The sequence below is a fragment of the Neopsephotus bourkii genome, unplaced genomic scaffold, assembly GCF_033783945.1.
Source record: "Neopsephotus bourkii isolate Nb327-2 ecotype Australia unplaced genomic scaffold, CSIRO-AGI_Nbou_v1 NB_1245, whole genome shotgun sequence".
Lineage (NCBI taxonomy): Eukaryota > Metazoa > Chordata > Aves > Psittaciformes > Psittacidae > Neopsephotus > Neopsephotus bourkii.
This window is the reverse complement of record NW_026901730.1, coordinates 346,806-368,216: the sequence shown is the minus strand read 5'-3', so window position 1 is coordinate 368,216 and position 21,411 is coordinate 346,806. Positions and strand designations below refer to the sequence as shown.

Here is a 21,411-nt window from a genome sequence, read left to right as displayed (position 1 = left end):
GTAAGGTAATCAGAATGGTACTAGCAATACATCGGTCCATCTTACGCTGTGCAATTGCTTCACAAACAAAATATGATGTTCCTGTTGAGCTCACAAGTATGAAAGTGTACAATAAATTTGAGGTAGGTGTGCAAGTAAGTTCATGATTAAATTGGCCAAAAGAATCAGCTTTAATTACACGATTTATGTATTTCAGAGGTGAAGATGGCTTGTTGTACTAGCATGCCTTTGGTACTTTTTTTAGGTAGCTGATTAATTTTTCCTATAGCAAATATATTTTCACAATACTTTTTTTTCTATATGCTGTTCCACTGGATTTGGTGCATGACTACCTCTCTAGCCCCAAATACTTTCATCCTTTGCTTTAGTAGGAATCAATGTATATATTTTCCGTATATGCACATTTCTTATGAAAGCTGCTTTGATTTTTTGAGGCTTAATATTTCCCTGCTCTTAAGAGTTCCATCAGCTCTGATGACTCCCTTTTCAACACGAAAGAATTAAATATTCTGTTGAACAAAATAGAAAATCCTTGACTAAGTAATGGTTTTGAGATGTTACTATTAACTTGGTATGTCTCTATTTGAAATGTTCGCCTGCAGTAACTTAAAGATTTCTTTCAATGCATTTTTTTCAGTGTATACGCCAAAGCCACCTAATTTTTCAAACTTACTTGTATGATTAAAAAATACAGATTACTGCACTTGGCGTTATTCATTTGAGTTCAAGGGAAGGAAGTTTTGCACTCCAGTTTTTTTTTCTGCATGAGAGTAGGTATCTGGTCACCAAAGAAAAAGCATTAGAAATGTTGAAAATATCAGTTATAACTTGAAAACTTCAGAGTAATGGTGCCAGAAGATGTACGGATGTAGTCCAGATTCTCTTGTGCTCTGATTGAGTGCAAAGTGAGTTTAGCTCTATACCATCATTCTAAAGGAGCTTTTGGTTGTCTGGATTAGTCATAGTTGTTTTACTCTCCACATATGGCAGTGTAAAATGCCCCCTTTAAAGGCTGTGCATCAGTAAGGCATTTCAGCTTTTAGTGAACAAAGCAAGTCAAAGTGGAACAGATCTTTCAAGAAGTGTCAACCGCTCCACGCAGCTTGATGTCATCAGCAGACTTGTTGGAGTTGTGTTTGATCCCACTGTCCATATTGCTGACAAAGATGTTGAACAGCACTGGTCCCAGTAGTGACTCCTGAGGAAAATCCTTGTCACTGATCTCCACTTGGACACTGAGCCATTAACCACAACTTTTTGAGTGCAACCATCCAACCAATTCCTTACCCACCAAGTGGTCCATCTGTTAAATCCATGTCTCTCCAGTTTGGAGACAAGGATGGCATGTGGGACAATGTCAGATGCCTTGCACAAGTCCAGGTATATGATGTCAGTTGCTCTTCCCTTATCCACCAGTGCTGTCACCCTATTGTGGAAGACCACCAAATTTGTCAGGCGTGATTTGTCCTAACTGAAACCGTGTTGGCTCTCACCAGTTACCTCCTTATTTTCCATGTGCGTTAGTATAGCTTCCAGAAGCATTTGCTCCATGATCGTGTTATGCACCAAGGTGAGACTGTTCCTCTGGGTTTTCCTTTTTTCTCTTTTTAAAAATGGGGGTTATGTTTCCCCTTTCCAGTTAGTGGGAAGTTCACCAGGCTGCCATGACTTTTCAAATATGATGGGTAATGGCTCAGCAACTACATCCACCAGTTCCTTCAGGAACTGCAGATGTATCTCATCAGGTCCCTTGCACCTGTAGGTTTCTTAGATTATCTTGAACCTGCTCTTCTACAGAGGTGGTTCTCCAGCTCCCAGTTCTTGCGTTTGCCTTATGTGACTTGGGCAGTATGGCTGGAGCACTTGATGGTGAACACCTAAACAGGAAAGTCCCTGACTACTTCAGCTTTCTTCATATGCCAGGTAGCCAGGTATCCCATTTCCTTCCAGAGAGGAAATTTTCCCTTTCTTCCTTTTATCACCAGTGTACCTACAGAAGCTTTTCTTGTTGCTGTTGATGTCTCTGGTCAGATTTAATTGTGTCTTATCATATATATGTGTTTGGCTGTTGCTTCTATCCATGCCAGCTTGCTTTGTAGGTTAGAACCCATATGCCATATTTCTGTGTGTAACTTGCTAGCATTTATCACATAATGTCTTTATGTTGCTGGTTACACTTGAAAAGGCTTTTCTAAAGTTGAGTTTGATATTAAAAAATACATACATTTACTTGCTTTCTGTATCAGAATATGAGAAAGATATTCTATAGAGAGAAAGCATTCCTGCAGTTGTATGCTACATGAAAACAGCTGATGCCCCTAAGCACACAATGACAGGAAATTCTTTCTTGATCCTATTGTGAGCATTAAATCTTGGGATTTGAAAAGCTCTCTATAACTCTAAAATCAGTAGAATTATAGGTTATATTTATATTCAATATTTACAGAATATATTATCAATTTTCGTATTCCAGCTTTACATTGGAATTTATGCACTGGCAATCTGTCAGTGACTAGAATTTGTTTGGTTTGTAGATCATTAAAAATAGTTTAACTACACCAAGTTCTAAAAATTTTATTTCCTGACGTAACAGTACATGATGTGTGCTACATGTGGAAATGACAAAATTTTATGAAATTTGTCTTTGTGGTCAAATTAAAGCTTTTCTATATTCTTATGTGTTATTTCAGTATATGAATTTATAGGAATCACTGAATTTATTTTTCAAGATTTTTTTCCCTGTTGGCTCAGTATTGCAGCACCAAGAGAGTGCTAAAATGCTAGTGTGAAAATCAGGCCTATACAAAAGGTAGTGAGGATTTGTGGCACACTGCGCTTGGCAAGGCAAGGGAAACGTTCAGAGGTTTTGACTTCTTTGAATCTGGAGGTTGATTACCTTGAAAATGAGAAATGGGTTATGCCTGAAGCACTTTTAAGTAAGCCCCTTCTAAGAAGAGGGGAGTGAGTAGAGAAAATGGGAGATACTTTCTTTCTGGATCTTGTTTTGAAACTGATTTGTATTTGTACTTCAGTGGAATTGATTCTTTTTGCAGAACACAAATGTTTGTAAGAAGTATGTCTCGGTTCTTCACAAGACACTTACTGAGCTCTCAGCTTTTGCAAAAAGTCCACACATGTGTACATATAATATTAAGTGAAAGGTATTAGATACAGACCACTCAAGACCAAATTTTATCGTATGTTTAGAGTGAAAAGCAGTTAAACTTCAGAAGAGTTTCCCTGCCATGGTTGCAGTACATGAAGTTGAAATTCTTCTTGCAGATGGGCATACTAGTTCCAGGTCTTTGCTTAGGTCAGTACTTTGATGTAACATAAACTAGGGGAAGTGATCAGGCTAAATAGTATGCAGCTGTATGCTCATAAATCTTAGTATGTTACCTAGAATAAGTTAATCAACAGTCATTTTCAGACTGTTGCCAAATGCTACATATTATAGAAATTAAGGGGGGGGGGGGGAGGAATTCACTCCTTTTAAAGGAAAAATCTTCATGGTACTGTCGGAAAAGAAAATAATTCTGTTACTTACAAACCTGAAAGCAAAGCTTTCAATGATTAGGGACTTTTTACCAGTGTAAAGCTAGAGATGATGCACAAAAAATAATCCAGGATATAGGAATGTCTAGTTGTCTGCTTTGTTTTTTATGAAATAATTTGTGTCAAAAAGGATGACATGAACAGGCACCACTCTAAACTTTTCTTGTTAGCTAAAATGTGAAACAGGTTAAGAATATTACTGGCCTAACACTGTGTAAATTAAAAGGCAGTACACTGCATTCGTTGTTTAGCACTGCATATTAGGAAAGTCGGAAGACAAATTAGCCTGCTGGAGTGCCTTTCTCTTTCATGAGACTTACCAGTGGGACACCTGAGGATCTGAAAAGCACATTATGGGTTTTCTTTCTGTTAGCCAAAAGCACCTCACCTCAGTTCATACAATTATGTAGCTTTTATAATAATTTAAAAGGCAGATCTAGTGTTTATGTTGGAATACTAACTCCTGCATGTTGATGAAGATGGTAATTGTTGTAAACCCTGCGGTTTTTGTGTTTTATGTTTGAAAAGAAATTTTAAAAAGTTATACCTTTAGCAATCTCAACAGTAGTACCTCTTTAAAAGTGACATATGGGATCTGGTTCAACTTCATAAGTCAAGTAAGCATCTTGAAGTCACTGGATTTACAGATACAAAGCTGACTGGAATTTTAACTTCAAAAATGAATATATGTTTATATATAAAAACTATTGTAATAAAAAAATGTTTTCTTTCAGCTGCTAACCTTCATTGCCATTAGAAGCAGAAAGTGGATGGAGATAGGTACTCACACTTATTTTCTAGAAAGAATTCTTATCTCAATTTGGAGACTAACCTTCATTGTTTATATAACAATTTATATTGTTTTTAATTCAGTGGAATTATGCAAGACATAGTACTATGCCTACAGAGTTAAAAATGAGCATTCTTTTATAGTAGTTTGTACTAATTTCTGCCACACTTCTAGTAGTAGGCAGCTACATGTTAAAGAACTTACATGAAAGCTGCTTTAAATTACTTTAATCTGAGCTCCCTTTTCTTTTAACAGCAGTGTTCAGGGTGTTCTGATTAGAAAAAAAGGCTTCAGATGTATTTCTTAGGACCAGGAAGGGAAAACTCTGTTACTGTTTTTAGTATTGGCACTGTTAGATTGAAAACTGTGATTTTTTTTTTTGTTGTTGTTGTGTTTGGTTGGTTCAAGACATATTGAACGTTTCTGTGTTCCCCCTCCGAAAAATGTACTGCTACTTTATTCCCCAGTTAACTGATTCAGTTCCTTCGAAGTACTTGTTGAACTTCAGTCCATGCTACGTCTTTTACATCTTATTTTGTACTTTTTAGTGCTCCTTACAACAGAGTTCATAAAAAGCTTGTCTCTGAGATGCTGAAAGGTGGGTGAAGTGATGGCACTGACTGTGCTCACCACCTTGCGTATTGGACCCTTATATTCAAACTATATATAACAAACCGTTACCTTGGCAGTCATTTTCAAAACAACTCTGATAAGGATATTGCTGCAAAACATTCTTCATATTTAGCCTCCTGGTTTTAAGCATTTCTACCTTTTTATATTTTGTTAGAGGTGTCTTCATATCTGTATTACCACAGTATCAGTGTCATTGCTGAAAATATAGGATTTGTAAAACGTGATAGCTTATGCAATATAATAAAAGTTCTTAAAAGTCATCAGTGTGGAAGCTGCACAGGTTTGTTTTGCTCCGATATAAACACACCTGCTGTAATACATAAATACATTTGCTTCCACCCGGCTACTACATCCAGCCAACAGCTCCAGTAGGTTATGGAGAAGAAACTGGTGTAAGTACATGTTGCCCAGCCTTCGGCCTAGATTTTCATTTACAGAAATCACGGCTGCGCCTCACACTAAAGTAGGACCGTGCAGTTATGGAAAAGCGGCCGCCCGCAGAGGTGCCCGTAGGCGCGCCTGCCACTGAAACCGCGAAGCGGCACTGCTAGGCTGTGTAAGGGCGACCTGGCCGCTCCAGCTCCTCCAGCTGAGGAAAGGCCCCCCTGGCCAAGCTGCCCCGCAGCGTCGTCCCGCACCATCAGCGATGGTCCCGCCCCTGCTCGCCTCCAGCCGCAAGAGGTACCCAGCTCCGGCAGGGCGCTGCTCAGCGCCCGGTCCTGCCGCCACATCCTCAGCTCGGCGCTCTCACCCTCCGGCCGCATGGCTGCGGGCAGCGCTCGAGTCGCCGGGTCCCTATGGCAACGTTGCGGCCGCCATTATCAGAGGCCCTTCCGAAGAGCAGGCCGACTTCCCCGTGCCTTCGCTCCCTCAGGCAGGCTCTGCCGCAGTCGCCGGGCCCAGCGTGGGCTCCCAGGGGCTGCCCACAGTGTGTCCCAGCGTTGGCCCCCTAACGCCACGTGTCTTTATTACGTGCTTTTTGTAAAGCAAAGCAGTGAAGACATTTACCAGAGGCGGGTTTCTGTACTGTGTCGCAGGCAGTAGGGGGAACTGTTGCACTTTCTGATCATCTTAATTTCATGTTAAGTATTTCTGTGAGTTTTCCAAAGAATCTAGTTACGAATCTTGTCAGAAAAGTCATTTGTGTAGTTTGTACTGGAGCGTAAACAGATATAATGTGGTAGTGGAGGTCTAACTCCAATTTATGTTTTTTTGACCTTTCTGGCTTGTGCTGGGTTTCTCTGAAGTGGCATTTTATTTCAGAGGTGGCTAAGCCGTGCTAGGGAGCGTTAGAAATGGGGCAGAGCTCCCGGAAAGCCGGGAAGAGTCAGCAGAGGAGCCCTCGGCGGTGCTGGGGAGCTGAGGTGTGGTTATGTGAGGGAAGGCAGTGGGAGTCAGGGGCCTGGCACCGTGCCTGGTTGAAATGATGCCCGCTATGCCACGTGGTGAAGGAAAAGTGTTGAAGAAGCTCATCTAGCTGCAGGATCCTGATTCGGATCAGTCCAGAGGTGAGAACAGATAGAAATAGATAGTCCAAGGTTAGAAAGGTTATTTTGAATGGTAGGAATGTTTCCTTGTTTTCCATGCCTTGTCTGTTTAGACTGAGCCTCCCTCTTAAGGAGGGAAGAGTTCAGGGCTCAGTATATATTGATAGTGACACAGTGGAGTCCTTATCTTCCTGCTTTCTGCTTTACTAATAATTATTAAGCAATGCTTGTAAGTTTGGGATTTGAATTTGTTCAACAGAGCAAAACTTGGATGAGATGATTCTTGAAGTCCTTTCCAGCCTGGTATTCTGTAACACTGACTTCTGTGAGCTTCCAGAATTGAATAGTTCTTTATGAGTAAAGCTACACTCGTGCCAATTTCTGGCAAACATCTGCTAGCTGTGATTTCAGAAGCTATAAATATAAGAAAAAATATCAAAGACCCCAAATCAGAAAATCCTGCTACCTGCTATCACAGTCATGAAGCTTAGGTTCTGACAGCTGGAGTGGAGCACAGCATTGATAAATTGGGGCAGATCTACAGTGGAACACTGCGTGTTCAGTCTTGTCAATAATCTTGTATGGATATTACTTGAAGATAAGATATTTTTAAATAATATGAGGATAATATTTACTCTTGCTAACATTCTTATATTGACACAATCAGCATGCTTCAGCATGATTTTCTGACTCATGAATTAAACGTTCGCATACTGTTGTTTAAGAGGACTAAGGTTCTGAGTATGAGACACAAAACTGTATTATCTATTACCACATATTAATGCTGGTATAGGGGTAACAGAACCCCCAGCAGATTGAAATTGTTTCAATGAAAATATTTTGAAGCACTACAGTTGATGATACCTCACCCAACAATTGCAGATATGGGTTTTTTTCTTTCAGCTACCTAATGTGGGTATGATAGATTTTTTATTATTTTTTTTTTCCCCTTGAATCCATCTCCAGTTGAAATGACTGGAAATGTTCCCTGTTATGTCAGTGGAGATACTGAAAAATAATCTGTTGAACTGGTGTTGTCATATCCACAAAGAGCACATCAAAAAGAAGAATTTGGCTTCCTGAATCTCTGCTCATAGTCTTTTCAACTGTTTGTTGTCATTGTTTTATTTTTCTAGCAATCATAGGAAAAAGTGCCTTTTTTTGCCTTTTTTAAAATATATGTATATTTATTTAATTGTATTGGTGCTGTTTAACTGGTTCTGTAACTACTACTAACTAGTGCAAGGTAAATTTAAATTTTACCAATCTAAACCAGCATGATTCTTCTTAAAAGCTTAGTATACTAATGCTGTTTACAATATCTGGGAGGGCAATAAGGATATTATCCTAACATAACCTGCAAATATGTTTTTTATGAGGTATGGGTTTTTTTTGGGGGGTCAGTCTATGATCTTCCTTTACCACCATTTGTCTAGACAGCCTTGCAGGTAAACAAAACCCCCAGATGAACTGTTTAGTGGGAAACGTTTTATATAATGTTTTATACAATACATGGCCTTTAAGTGTTTGTTTCAGAAGTGGAACAGAGAAATAATCACTAAGAAAAATTTATTTTGGCACCAGAAAGTGAAGTAATCTTGATACATACTGAGTCACTTCAAGTGATATGAACCTAAATTTACTGTGTGGTATATAATTCTTCCTCTCTACTTTTACTGCAGTACAGTATGTACAAATGACATTGTCTAGCAGGGACTCTGATTTGCAAAAGTATGTTTTTAATGACATTACAAAGAGATTAGTATTGACAGGTTTTTATATATATTTCCTATGTGGAGCCAGCTCTTCCAGCCCATTTCCTTCAGTGATATCTGGAGAGGATCTGATAAGCTTTACACTGCATTTCACAGGTCAGAGGGCATTGCCTTCCCCTTCACTCCAGCTGTCAACAACAAAGTCAGACATATGTTAGCACCATCACACAGGAAGCTGTGAGCCTGATCGTGCTCAACAAAGTACAAATACAGGAAGAGTGTCAGGTTAGTTAAAAGCTGCTGATGCTCTGCTAAGGTAGTATATAGCTAATAGTACTATAACCCAACAATGCTATTCTGTATGCTATGTATGTTTCAGTATCAGGGAGGGCTGTTTGTGGTTGATTGGTTTAATGCTACTACAGCATACGCACAGGTATACATTTAAAATATATTACAGGTGGTATTGTATCCTGAGGTGGAGATGCATAATGTTGAAAGAATAATTACTTACTCAGCAAAGAGCAAAGCTGCAGTGGAATTACGTGATAATGAACATAATATGTATCTGAACAGATACAATTTCACACTGTTGATTAACAAACAGGATGTGATTTGCCTTAAATTTTCTCTAGATTCCCTCATCTCAACATATAGTATGTTGTATGTCAAATTATAATGATGTACAATATATTAGCAAGCTCATATCATAAAATGCTGTGAGGCATGACATCTCAGAGTTGGTAAATGTAGGTTTCACACTTCTCTGTAGTTTTGGAATGTGAAAACAGTTTAATGTGAGCTTCGTATTTTCAGCACTGATAGCTAGTATTCTGGAGCCAAGGTCATTAGTGATAAATTTGGATCTATTAGCAGCTTGTCTTCTGCTTCCGGTATGTTGTTTAGTGCTTCAGGAAAGTCTTCCCAATACCTCATACTAGTTCCCATCCTCTGGCTTTTGTTCAACACAGAACAAATCAGGTCAGGCACACTGAGTTCCAGCTCCTTTCTCTAAGGACCAGTTGAAGCTCTACTACGATGTACTGTTACCACCTGGAATTGCTAGGCCACACCATTAATAACACATACAGATATCTGCAGGAGTAGAGCACTGTAGTAATAGACTTAAGCTCACGACTTGTTCATGACTTCAGGAAAGGGAGAAGTGGGGGTCTTTTTTCTAGTGACAGTGCCAGTGAATGCAGCAGTGCATCAGTGAACTTACTGCAATTTGTCCCATCTCTATTCATTATACCTTTGTTTTCACACCTTCAGTGGCTATGCCAAGAGTTAGTGTACTTCCAGAAAGGCCCTTAAATGGTTTGCTTCCTCTGTTGAGATCACTAGATTACTTTAAATGTGAAACTAGCACTTGAGCTTTAGCCATCCAGAAGTATAGCTCCAGCATCTGGTGCCAAATGTCCACACTGGAGTGCTGTGTTGATGGAAATAGTAAGCAGATATGAAAGTCTTGTGAAGACTTGTGATGGTGTGACAGATGAGGACATAGGACTGTGTCATAACTCAAACCCACTGTTCTGACTTCCTAGTTTGCCTGTATGTCTAGCAGGGGACACCAAGAGCAAGAAATGATGCATTCACAGCAACTGAAGCTCAGAGACTACAGTAAAGCTTTTCATCTGCCCCAGGGGTTCACTGTTGAAATGTAATTCCTGAGATACAAAGTCTGTGAGTAGTTTCACATATGTATCTAGATAGATGCAGATAGAGGGATATATCAGGCCAGGTCAAATTTTAATAGGCATTTTGCCACATATGTTCTTCCATTTTTAGGCCCTTACCCTTCTGCAAATCATGTTTAGGAAGCTTATGCTAGAAGTGCTCTGATTAAAGAGAAGTTGCTAATATTATGGTGGTCATGAAAGCTATGTTATTATGTGCCACCAGAACAAGAATTTATACTAAAACTGCTTTTTATATCCAAGAGTGATTTTGATTATACCTGAGTTTTTGCATGGCATGGAAGAATTCCTCTATGTCATAAAGCAGGTGGAGCTGCTTTTTGTATCCTCTGCTTGAGGTGTAGTAAGGCATACCAACAGCCTTTAAGTGACCAAGGCGGAAGGAATTCATACCGGCTCATAAACACTTCTTGTTCTTATCTTGTGCGGTTTTATCTGACGGCTGCCTTTCTGTCTAGGTTAAGACAATAGTGACTAAAGGAATTCATGATGACTGTTACCCGAAGTGCAAGCCGAAACAGAATAGTGTCACTGTACTGTTGTTGCTTTTATTCATGTGACATCTGTTACAATGTTGGGAAAAAATCAGCCAAAAATAATTCAAAATAAGTTACTTTGTTTCAGTCTCCTGATCTCTGTAAATGTATTTTATTTGAATAGAAGCTGCTTCAAACAGCTTCTGTTACATTGTGAAACTGTACTTGTTTTCTGATCATTTGTCACAAGAGGGGGTTGGAGTTCTTTTTAGTTCGTAAGAGCTGACGTTCAGCTTTCACTAGGAGATGGTGTTTTGGTTGTGTTTTTTCTTTTTTTTTTTCTGAGGATAAAAGAAGTCCTCATCCTGGGCTTATTGTTTTTAAATAATTACTGTTTTTAAATAATAAATATAAAATTATTGAAAAGCCTAGGTCAAAACAATGGGCAGTAAGTAAGAAGTTATTCCATGCTGGTTTTTATTTTGTATTTCAATGGCAAATATAGTAAAAATGATGATGTAAAAAGCATTCTTGGGCATGGTCATACTGTTAAGCAGTGACATTCATAGAATGGGAGCTGGGAGGAAATCTCCGTGAGAAACTTCTTATCTTTAGGGAGCCATCACAAGGTGAATCAAAATTATCGGTTAACCAAGCTAAAGTAAATGAAATGGTGACTGTTTGTCTGCCTGTGACACTACCCCTGTTTATGCTGGTATCTGTAGAAAGTCTCTCTTCTTGTTTTGTGGTAAAAGGACCAATATTATTGCCCCTGTTTCAGAATCCTCACCGTGAACAGGTTTTGGAAAAAGTAATGATGGACTTTTAGGTCCATTTTATTTCCTGGATAATCTCTTAAGAATCTGATAAGTTAGGGGATTTAGTACATCACTGGCTCATTCATTCACTTCTAAGCATGCAGAATCCAGAAGGAGGAGTGCATTCTTGGAAATGCTTGGGAAAAAGCATAGACAGTGTTATGAAAATCGCTCAACATCTACTTTTCACAATGGACTAAGATGATGTGACTGAGGAGATGGTGTCTTTCATGTTTGGTGAAGAAAAGATTTGGAAAAGTTTATTCTCCAGGTTTATAGAAGTGCTGTCTCAAATGATAAATGATTGCAAAGGTTTTATTTCGATCAGTGGTGAATTATTATGCAAGAAAGATAATGCAGAAATCCTTTTTCTGTCTGCAAGGAAGTCTAAACCTCCTTGTTCTTTCTAATTCTGGGGAAAACTTAGTCATTTCTCTTTGAAGTACTTGTTTATATGCCCCTAATTCTTAGAAAAACTTTTTCACTCATATCTACATCAGCCACGTTCTGTGTTTCTGTTGTGTTGTACAATCTATATTAACTGCCTGTGAGCTTCATGAGGGTTGAACCTTTCTGTAGAAAATCTCACCATTTAGGAATAAACTGATTTCATATCTTGCATTTCTGGCAGCAGTTCAAGTATTTTAAAACATCAGAAATGCTCCTGGAAGATCTCTGTCACAGCTGAGGGACTTTGCAGGGCTGTGGCAGTGGGTTTTTCATTTTATGCCTTTATGTTTTGAGTGTCTGAGAATATTTATTACATGAGTTTTTTTAAAGTAGTAGAATACAAAAGTTGCACTATTTTTTGGAAAGAAATGGTTTTCAAGGTAACAACATGTATACTTTGAGAAACACTACTTTAATCAATGTGAAGTCAAGAAAAATAATTTTTAAACATTGTTAACATATATAAGAGCATATAGTCCTAAGACTGTATGTATCCCTGGTGAGGAACAGCATCTTGGAGACCTTTTTTTTTGTTCCTGAAAAAGACCACAGCTTTTTTCCTTTCGGCTTTGTTTAGTTTAGTTTGATATTCTGTTGAAAATCCCAACCATAAAAGGAAAAAAGAGGAGGAAAAGAAAAAAATGTCTTGGGCATTGCACTGGTGAAAAAAATAGCTTACACTTAAGTGGGTTTTGTCTTAGAATTACTGAGCAATTAAAGGGGGATTATATCCTTACTCATTTCTGTGGTTATTATTGACTACAGCCTAGTTAACAAATCAAATGTAGGGCATGATAAAACTTGCCACAATGTGAGCTACAGTTTGCTTTGTATTTATTCTTGGGAACTTGGAACAAAGGTCAGCATAAGTTTCATTACTCCTCCCATTTGTATTTTCCCACACTCTTTCCCATACTTGAATGAATCTATATGGTGCTTGCTTATGACCATCATGGTGGTCTATATTTAAAATCTGACAAATGTTTTTGAACCCAAATGTGGTGTAAAGTCATATCCAAAGTTCTATGATACTGTTTTCATCAGTAAAATAAGGACTCTTCTTTACTCCCCTTGTTTTCAAGTCAGAAATGCTTTTTCTTACATTTGCAATTGATTCTCCACTGAAGAATTTTTCAAATTTTTATTTATTTATTTATTTACCTAGTGGTGTTTTTTTCTTTCAAATGCAGGCTGAACATGCATATTTTCTTCAGCACTACTTCCTTGTGACCAAGAATTCAAAATGTGATGTTAGGCACTGCCTGTCCACCATGAATTGTATACTGCATTCCATTTACCTTGTTCTAGCTTATTATTTGTTCTGAGGTTGGTCCCCAGGTGAAAGATGTGAAGACAACCAAGAAAACATTATTTTGGAAGGGATTATTATTTCTAAGTCATGTAGAGACAAAAGAAAAAAAATACTATTTTTATCTTCTTTAATTTCTGTTTGAAACCTTGGATCTTTTGCTTTATTAAATAAGAAATTCCTAATTCTTTGTTATATGTGACAGAATTTCAGATTTATGCAGGTTTTAAAAACAGCTGAGAGCAGATAAGGTTCTTGTAGGTCACAGGCTTCCCACCATAAATGCTTTGCACTGTTCTTCAGCTGTTCAAATAAACATACTTTCAGTTCTTGTCTTTCTCCTGAGAAATCAGAACGTAAGCTCAAAGAAACAGGTGTTATGCTAGACTACCAAGCAGACTAGTATTTTGTTTGGAAGACCTTTCTACTGATACTGTTAGTTTTGCTTGTTGTCTTTAATAGTAAAGATGCCAAGTTTTATAGAATCTACAGGGATGAAAGCTAGCAGGGAAATTTACTATATTTGTATATATTTTAAGACAAATGTATATTTGACTGATACAATTATTTCTCCATTGATCCTGCTTTGCTTTGCTCAGGAGTTTGGCCTACACAACAACTGTGAATTCCTTCCAGCCTGAATGACTATTATTCTGTGCTGGTGACAGTTACTCTATGATATGAGTGATCCATTTATCTTAGAAAGGTAAGCCTGACAAAAGACCAGATGAGCCCATCAGTTGTTGCTCCTGTTACATAGTTGCATTCATGTTGCCTTTTGGTGGTTTGCCTATAGGCAGAGCTCTTGCATCACACAGTACAGCTAATCTCAGGTGAAATTTGTGTACAATCTGAGTGATGAACAAAACAGAGTGGTAGTGGCACAACAAAAAGTTTTCAGCTCTGGAATACCACAATACAATGAATTTGCACTGACACCAAAGCAAGGTTATCCCACAATCCTAAATATCCTGTGCTAAGGGCAATCTGGACTATTTTGGAATATAATATGAATAGCACATATAATATGAATTGCACAGACTCTACTATGTATTGAGAAAGCTCAGTTAAAGACTGCATAGAGAAAGGTTTCATTTTCTGAGATGTGCTGAGCTAAAGCTAACTCAATTTATTGCAGAACTCACTGTTGACCCATTGTCATTGATAGGTATTTTCTTATACGCAACGCATCAGACAAAACAAAGCAAGTTTTATTGTATCCTGTTCTGTTAAATAAAGTTCTTTCCTCATTTTCAGCACAGCTGAGATGCCATTATGATAGCTATAATTGTTTTCCTAAGTAAGAATACATTCAGAAGGAAGGGTGCAAATAATCTGTAATATAATTGAGTCCTGAAGTTAGTAAAGAGGAATCAGCAATCAAAGCTTGCTATTGTTAGAATAAAGCTTTTTAAAGTTCTCATCTTCTGAAATCAAAAAGTAATGAAAAATGGGTTAATTTTTTCTGCGAAAAGTGTCAGAGAAATTGGACAGTTCAGAATTATGTTTTTGGGGGGGAAATCAGTGAAAGCTTCTCTGCCAAATACTTGGTATTAAAGGTAATAAAAATTAATAGTTTGAAGAAGGAGCACTTGATAAAAAAATTCCTGAACAGCTTTAGTTCCAATTATTTATTCTTTTTTTTTGCTAATACATGTATTACTGCAAAATGATTCTCTAGGTTAAGAACAGGACATTCAAGAGCAGTTTGCTGGCATTTTATTAGCTATGGAAAGTCACCTTTTTGCAATTCTGTTTTGCAAATGTAATTCCAGTAGCATAAAGGTTGGAAATACTGTGGCTTCTATAATGTGCCTTAACTTGCTCTTTTTTGAATTAGTTTTATTTTCCTAGTATATGGGTGTTATTGCCAGTATTCTGTTTCCATTGGAAGTTTTATTTATCATTTTCAGATACTTTGTTATAAAAACGTATACCCTACTCTTTTCTAAGTTAGCTGATTATTGCGTATCAAATATTGCCATCTGTTTTTATTATCTGACAAAAATACAGATGATCAGGCTAGAGGTGCCTTAACACTGATTTGAGTTTTAAGTTCAGGTGTTAGATACGCTGGCATAAGCCATATTTTCCTTCCTACCATAGAATTTTGAGTGAGAAAAGGGTTAGAGGTGCTGCTTCTGTGCTTTTGTTTCTTTTCATTGTGAAGGCACACCCTCAGAACATGGGAAGCAAAGGTCTTTCTCTTGACTGCAGACTTGAGTGCTGTGATCTTTATTTGATCTATAGAGCAGTTTGCTTTCTGAAAACATTTGCTGTATTGATACTGAGGGGCATAGCGAGAATGGAGTTAAAATCTGGAAAAGGAGCCTCTGATGCTGCTGACATATACTTAAGTTAGCAGCTTAGCTTTCTATGGTGCCATAAATCAGGTAGGGATAAAAAGAGAAGTTCTTACACAATTCAGAAGGCAGCAGAGTATGATAAACTCCTGTTTACAGCCTTTCAAGTCCTCCTCTTTCTTTAGGAAACAGAAAAATCACCCTATGCTATTTGACAAATTAATGTCTATTGAATATATTCAATACATCTTTATTCCTGTTGTGATGGAGCATAAACATTTTTTAACTGGGGACTTCAGGGTTCATTGTGCTGTGCAGTGTCAAAATGTAGAAGCTGAGCTGGTTCTAACTTTTTAATTACCAGAGAGAGAAAGGAAGGTGCTTTCTCATTCATGCCTACTCCTCCAGCTGGAGGATATTTGGTACTCATCTATAATTCTGGCTAAGCAAGCTTCTCAAAGATGTTTTTCTTCATGGGGAACCATATGTTTACATATGCCTACTCGGTCTGTAAATAGATTTTCAGTATGAGCAAAGCTACGAAAACCTGTATATAGTTACACTGCTTCATTAAAATGCTAGAATCTGACAGATTTTAATCAAGGCCCAAAGCACTACACTGAAGGTGGAATGTAATCTTTGGTTTGACTGTGTTCTGTTATTTATTAGAAGATAAATTGATATAGTATGTTCATCAGTGAGAAGCAGCTTAACTGGTGACTGTCAATGGTTTTATTGCAGTGTTTGGGAACTCTTGTTCCTGGGCCCTGCATCTGTTGTGCCGTGGAGGGGAGCATACATTAGAAGTGATTGGCCCTGTGTTACAAAGCTCGTAGTCTACATGTAAGAGAAGAGATAACAGACAGAAGCAGACAGATGAGGAATTAATTAAATGGTCAAGATGACATGAAAAAAATCCTGTAAGAAGGACATGTAAAGAAACCTGCTCCTGAACCTGAGAGTACCTTTTATCCCACTTTCCCAGGAACAGAAAACAGAAAACCGTTAAGCTTCAGCATTCTGGTGAAAGAACTAATTTTAAAATCAAATCACTTACCTAGTTTCTCATGGCTAGCCAACAATAAGCCAGATGACTTCATGTGATTTTACCAGTTTAGTGCTCTGTTTAACGACAGCATGAGGGAATATGGAGGACTGAGCAGTTTGCTGCTTAGTCTTCTGATGACAGAACTTTGCCTAATACTATGAAAGGTTGTAAGAAATGTTCAGTGGTTTAGTCTGTGTACTGTCTACAGAGAATAGTTTTTCAGTCAACCCAGACTGCCTCTTTGGATTATGTGATTCTGACTAATACAAGCGCATCAAGTTTTCCTTTATTAATAGTGCCCAGTGTTAGAGTGATCATAAAATACATGTCTTAATTTGTAGCTTGCATTTTAGAAATCTCCACAGACTGACTGAGGAAATGTAAAGAGACCAACCTGAAATGTTCTGGGAGAATTTCCAAAAAAATCAAAGCAGCAAAGAAGTAGAAATCAAAATAACATCTTTAATCATCTCTGCCCTAAATTCTTAGAGCACAACTACTGTTTCAGCTTTCTCTCAAAATCACACTGTTACCGTTTTGATATTTTTCATCTACTCTAGACTGAGAAGTATTTAAAGGTGTTGTTAGTGGCTTTCTCAGTTCATGCCTGTGCTCTGTCCACAGCTATTTTTTGACTGTGTGTGTTGAACTTACATGGCAAGCCTGGCAACTGAGCAAAGAAATACATGCAGCCAGGAGTAAGTGGCTACTCTCCTTACTTTCCTTCCCAGTTCTAATGAGGACTGTGACCTGCAGGCTGGACTGGATAGAGATTGATGTTTTTCTATCTGTTGCTCCCGTAACTTTTGCTCTTGCTTCTTGAGTGCCCACTCGGTCTTCAGATCAGTTCATGATGCTGGTCCTGCTTAGAACAAGACACTGCTGAAAAAGTATTCTCAAGGGATTGGGCAGAAAGCTTGCTTATAAATTTTGGGAATGAGTTCCTTAATTCTCATCTTGATATTTTGAATAAATCTTCTACTTCTGAGACATCAAAGTATAGCATCACAGACCATAGTAGCATGAGATACTCAGGATAATGAAAGTAATAGGTTGTACTCTACTGGGCAGGTTTCATTTGTTTTTACTGACAGAAAGGGGCTTGTGGTGGACTTTTGTGATGTCACTGTTACTATTCCACAGTGCTAGTGATTTATTTTTTTTCCTGATTATTCAAAACATTAAAAAGTTATAATTTAAGATCTGACATCAAAACTTCACATGATAAGCAAAACTTCCTAATGCCACACCTATTCAGATAAGTAATTCTATTGCATTTAGTGGGATTGGTCATGTTATTTACAACTTGATGTGCATTTAAATGATTTTCTGAAGATTAGCCAATGTATTCTGTAATCTCACCTAATGCACCTTTATTGTAATGCTTTTGCATGTGAGTATATATGTGTCCTGGGTTTAGCAGTAGCAGTCATTTTTCTCCTTCTTGGTAGTTCATGCAGTGCTGTGTTTGACTTTCGGCCTGGGAACAGAGCTGAGATGCAACGTAGAGATGGACTCATGATTGAGGGGTGGTCTTAGAAAAGAACTGTCTTGGTTTAAACCCAGCCAGACAGCTTATTCACTCACCCCACCCCCCTCCTTGCCCTGCCCCTAATCCCGGAGGGACAGAGAGGAGAATCGAAAAGAATGCAACTCCCACGGGTTGAGATAAGACCAGTTTAGTAACTAAGTTATAACACAAATCACTACTGCTACCACCAATAATAGTAATGATAAAGGAAATAACAAGGGAAGAGAATACAACACCTCAGCACCACCTGACCGATAACTCGCCCTCCCCCAGCCTGACCAAGCACCGACCAATACCTCTTCCAACCCTGCAGTCCTCTAACCCTTCCGGGTAACTCTCAGTTACATCCTGGGCGTGATGTGCTGTGGTATGGAATACCTCTTTGGTCAGTTTGGGTCAGGTGCCCTGTCTCTGCTTCCTCCCAGCTTCTCTTCCTCCCTGGCAGAGCATGAGGCTCACAAAGTCCTTGGCCAAACCAAAACATCATTGTTATCAGCTGTGTTCTCAGGCCGAAAGTCAAAACACAGCACTGCACCAGCTGCCAAGAAGGAGAAAAATAACTGCTACTGCTAAACCCAGGACAATATGGATAGAGCATAGGGAGTTACAGACAGCTGTATTGCATATTTAGAAGATTAATCTTACTAAAATAATTAATCAACACCAGCCTTATTGATAATGATTAATTCTTGCACTTTATTAATCATACAGAATTGTTGGTTTATAGCACTTAATTAGCACTGAGCATATGATACTGCGGAGCTGATGCTGTATAGTTTGATGATAAAATCCCCGGTGGTTCTTAAGTCCTTGAGGTCAAGCTTATCACTTCTTTCTTCGATTTTCCTTGAGTGTGTGTAATGTTCTCATGCTATTGCCCACTCCCTCCCAAAGCAGTGTCACAGTGCTCCTTGTCTTGTTTTTGGCTCTGCTGATCATCTTTGCATATTAAAGTGGTTCTGCTTATTTTGTCTGACAATGGTTACTTAAATGCCTACAGTCATGAGAGATGTTTCAGAAGTTCTTTTCAAACAAAACATAGTACCAAGCCCTGCAGACAGATGAAGGTGCTTCTCATCATGTGTGTTTCTCACACAGTGAAAGGCAAATCTAGATGCTGCTTCCATCTCCCTGGGCACAGCTTCTTTCCTTCAACATATTTTCTAGGAGGATTCAACATCTCATTTTCTCACCAGCACCTGCTTCTTTCAGTGATTGTCTTCTCCCCCCAGCAACTACAGCTGGCAGCTACGGTTTGAGTTAGGCTACAGCAGACACAAGAGGAGGCTTCTGACTTTTGGAAGAGCTTTCATTGCTGAAGCAGCTGTTCCTGGTGTTCCCTAGGAGAGAGTCAGAAATCTGTATGAAAGCCAGTTGGACCACATGAATTTAGGTGTCTCTCATTACAGCTATTGCATTATACATTCTAAGGGGTTGAAAGAACTTTTAAACCTGATTTAAGAACAGGCTATTGATTGTCGACATATGAATGTAAAGTAATTTCTATGCTGACATTTTTCATCAATTCTACATGTGCACCTTTTTAAAAATTATTTTGTAGGCACAACTGCATAACATTAAGTTCTAAATAGATTTTTTTCATTAAGCCTTTTCTTAATACCACATTTATATGTTATATATTTTTGTAATGCCATATGATTCTATGATATAATAGTAGGCATAGAAATCTGTAATATGCTGATTGCTGGCAGCTCTTCATTCTAATGTTTTTACATTAGAACGCTAACAGAAAGAGCAGTCCACAAAAGGGAATGCAAGTGTCATAAGAATAGACCAGTATGTTGTAATGAGAAAGAAAAAAAGAAAATGCAAACATCCACTCATTATTCTTGTTCAAGAGCTTCTACAGTAGCTTAAAAGTTGCTTCATAGTCTGCCAAACAATAGTTCAGCTAGTTGATTTGTGATACGTATGATGGAATTCTTTTCCACTGACATGTATGGTTTTTCCTGAAAGCTAGCTACTTCTACAAGGCAGGCAAATTATTTCATTTTTTTTAAAGGGGTAAATAATACGGATCCATTAATTAGGAAATTAGGACTGTTGTATATAATAACCATTAGATCTCACACACGCTCAGGTTTTCTGGCTAGCATGTTATCTCCAATGGATACAAGAAAACATGGTATCGCTGCTGCTGGAAAGCCACTTGTGCCTGTCAGCACATCTGTCCAGGCAGATTAGAGATGTTGATACCCCACTTGCCTGCTCTTGTGTCCTCCCTAGACTAGTACCTTGTTCTCTGCTGGTCCTAAGCATATTGAAGTAGAAAAGTTGAAGATAGCTGAAGTGGTAATAGAGGGTTTTTCAGCAAATGCTGCATAGTCTCAAACATCTCTTTAAAAGTAATAATGAGGGATTTATCTTGGTTGGTGATTCAGAATGATTGAAAACCCCCACCTAACTTACTGCTTTTGCATGGAAAGAGTGTGCAAGGCAGGGGGAACAACAGTGTCAGCAGCAGACTGACTTGAGATGCATTATGAATTTTGGGTAAAAGGTGCTTATTACGCATCGTGGTGTGCAGTGTACATGTGCTAAGTTGACTTTCTGTCTCCTTCCCCTCAAACTTGTTTGCTGTTGTTGGCTTAGGACTGTACTCAGGGTTTACCTTGTAGGTTGTCTGGAGTCTTGAGCAGGTCGTTCATGCCTTCTGTGGGACTCTGGAACCCCCTTGGACTAGAAATGATCCTGAGTGCTCACCTTTTGCTTTTAACTGCAGAGAGATGTGCAAGGAACCAGTAATGGTCTGAGAAAGTGCTGGCTTCTGAAAAGAATTATTTTGCTTTAGAAAAGTGCAGAAAGTGTTTTGAATGTTGCCTTTATCATCACCAAAGGAAATCTCTGTTCCTGAATCAAATACAGTGCAATGTAATTTTGATGGATTTAGCTCAAAGGCATTGTTTCTGGTGATTGCTTTCCTTGACAATATAGCTGCTAGTATTTCAAGTTCTTTGATTAATTAATCATGCACATAAATAATTATATTGGCTATGTTTAATAATTATATAATTGTATTGGCTAATTTATTTCAATTTTTCTTTGCCAATGTAAACTTCACACATTAGTATCACTAAGTACCACAAAGCATCCCTTTAATTTCCTAATGTGCTCTCTAAAAATGCATCTCTCCAATACCTTAAAGGAGAGTATATATGTAACAGTTAATTAACTTCTTATTGTATCTGTTTTCTCTTTGACCTCCATAGTACTTTCCCTTAAACTAGAGAGTATATATTACAAACTCTAGTTTATATATACTCTCTAGTATGTGTGACATTTCCAGGAAGCTAATAACACTTTATGATAAAATAATGTTTATCATGTTTACAGTAGAGTAATAATTATAGTTCCTCTAAACCAATTCTTCATTCCTCTATTAAAATTTATGAGTTTGATGATCTTTATGAATGGAACAAAAATGTTCTTGTCATTAGCTGTTGCTTGCTTTTAACAGTATCCACTAAAGCCTTTGGCTTATTTTTCAAAGGGATTTGAAAATATACCCCCATAAGAGTCAAGGCTAGTTAATTACATTTTGAAATAATCCAAACCCATGCACTGTTTTTTAA

The 21,411-nt window shown here is 38.1% G+C and overlaps 1 long non-coding RNA gene across 1 annotated transcript in view; it reads left to right on the top strand.

The window, feature by feature from the left end:
- The first annotated feature begins 5,270 nt into the window (after positions 1 to 5,270).
- The window catches only part of LOC133218315 (uncharacterized), a 145,095-nt gene continuing 128,954 nt past the window's right edge, over positions 5,271 to 21,411 (top strand). The window contains exons 1-2 of the long non-coding RNA XR_009727098.1: positions 5,271 to 5,370; positions 6,242 to 6,342. This is a non-coding gene — a long non-coding RNA (uncharacterized LOC133218315). The remainder of the gene's footprint in view (positions 5,371 to 6,241; positions 6,343 to 21,411) is intronic.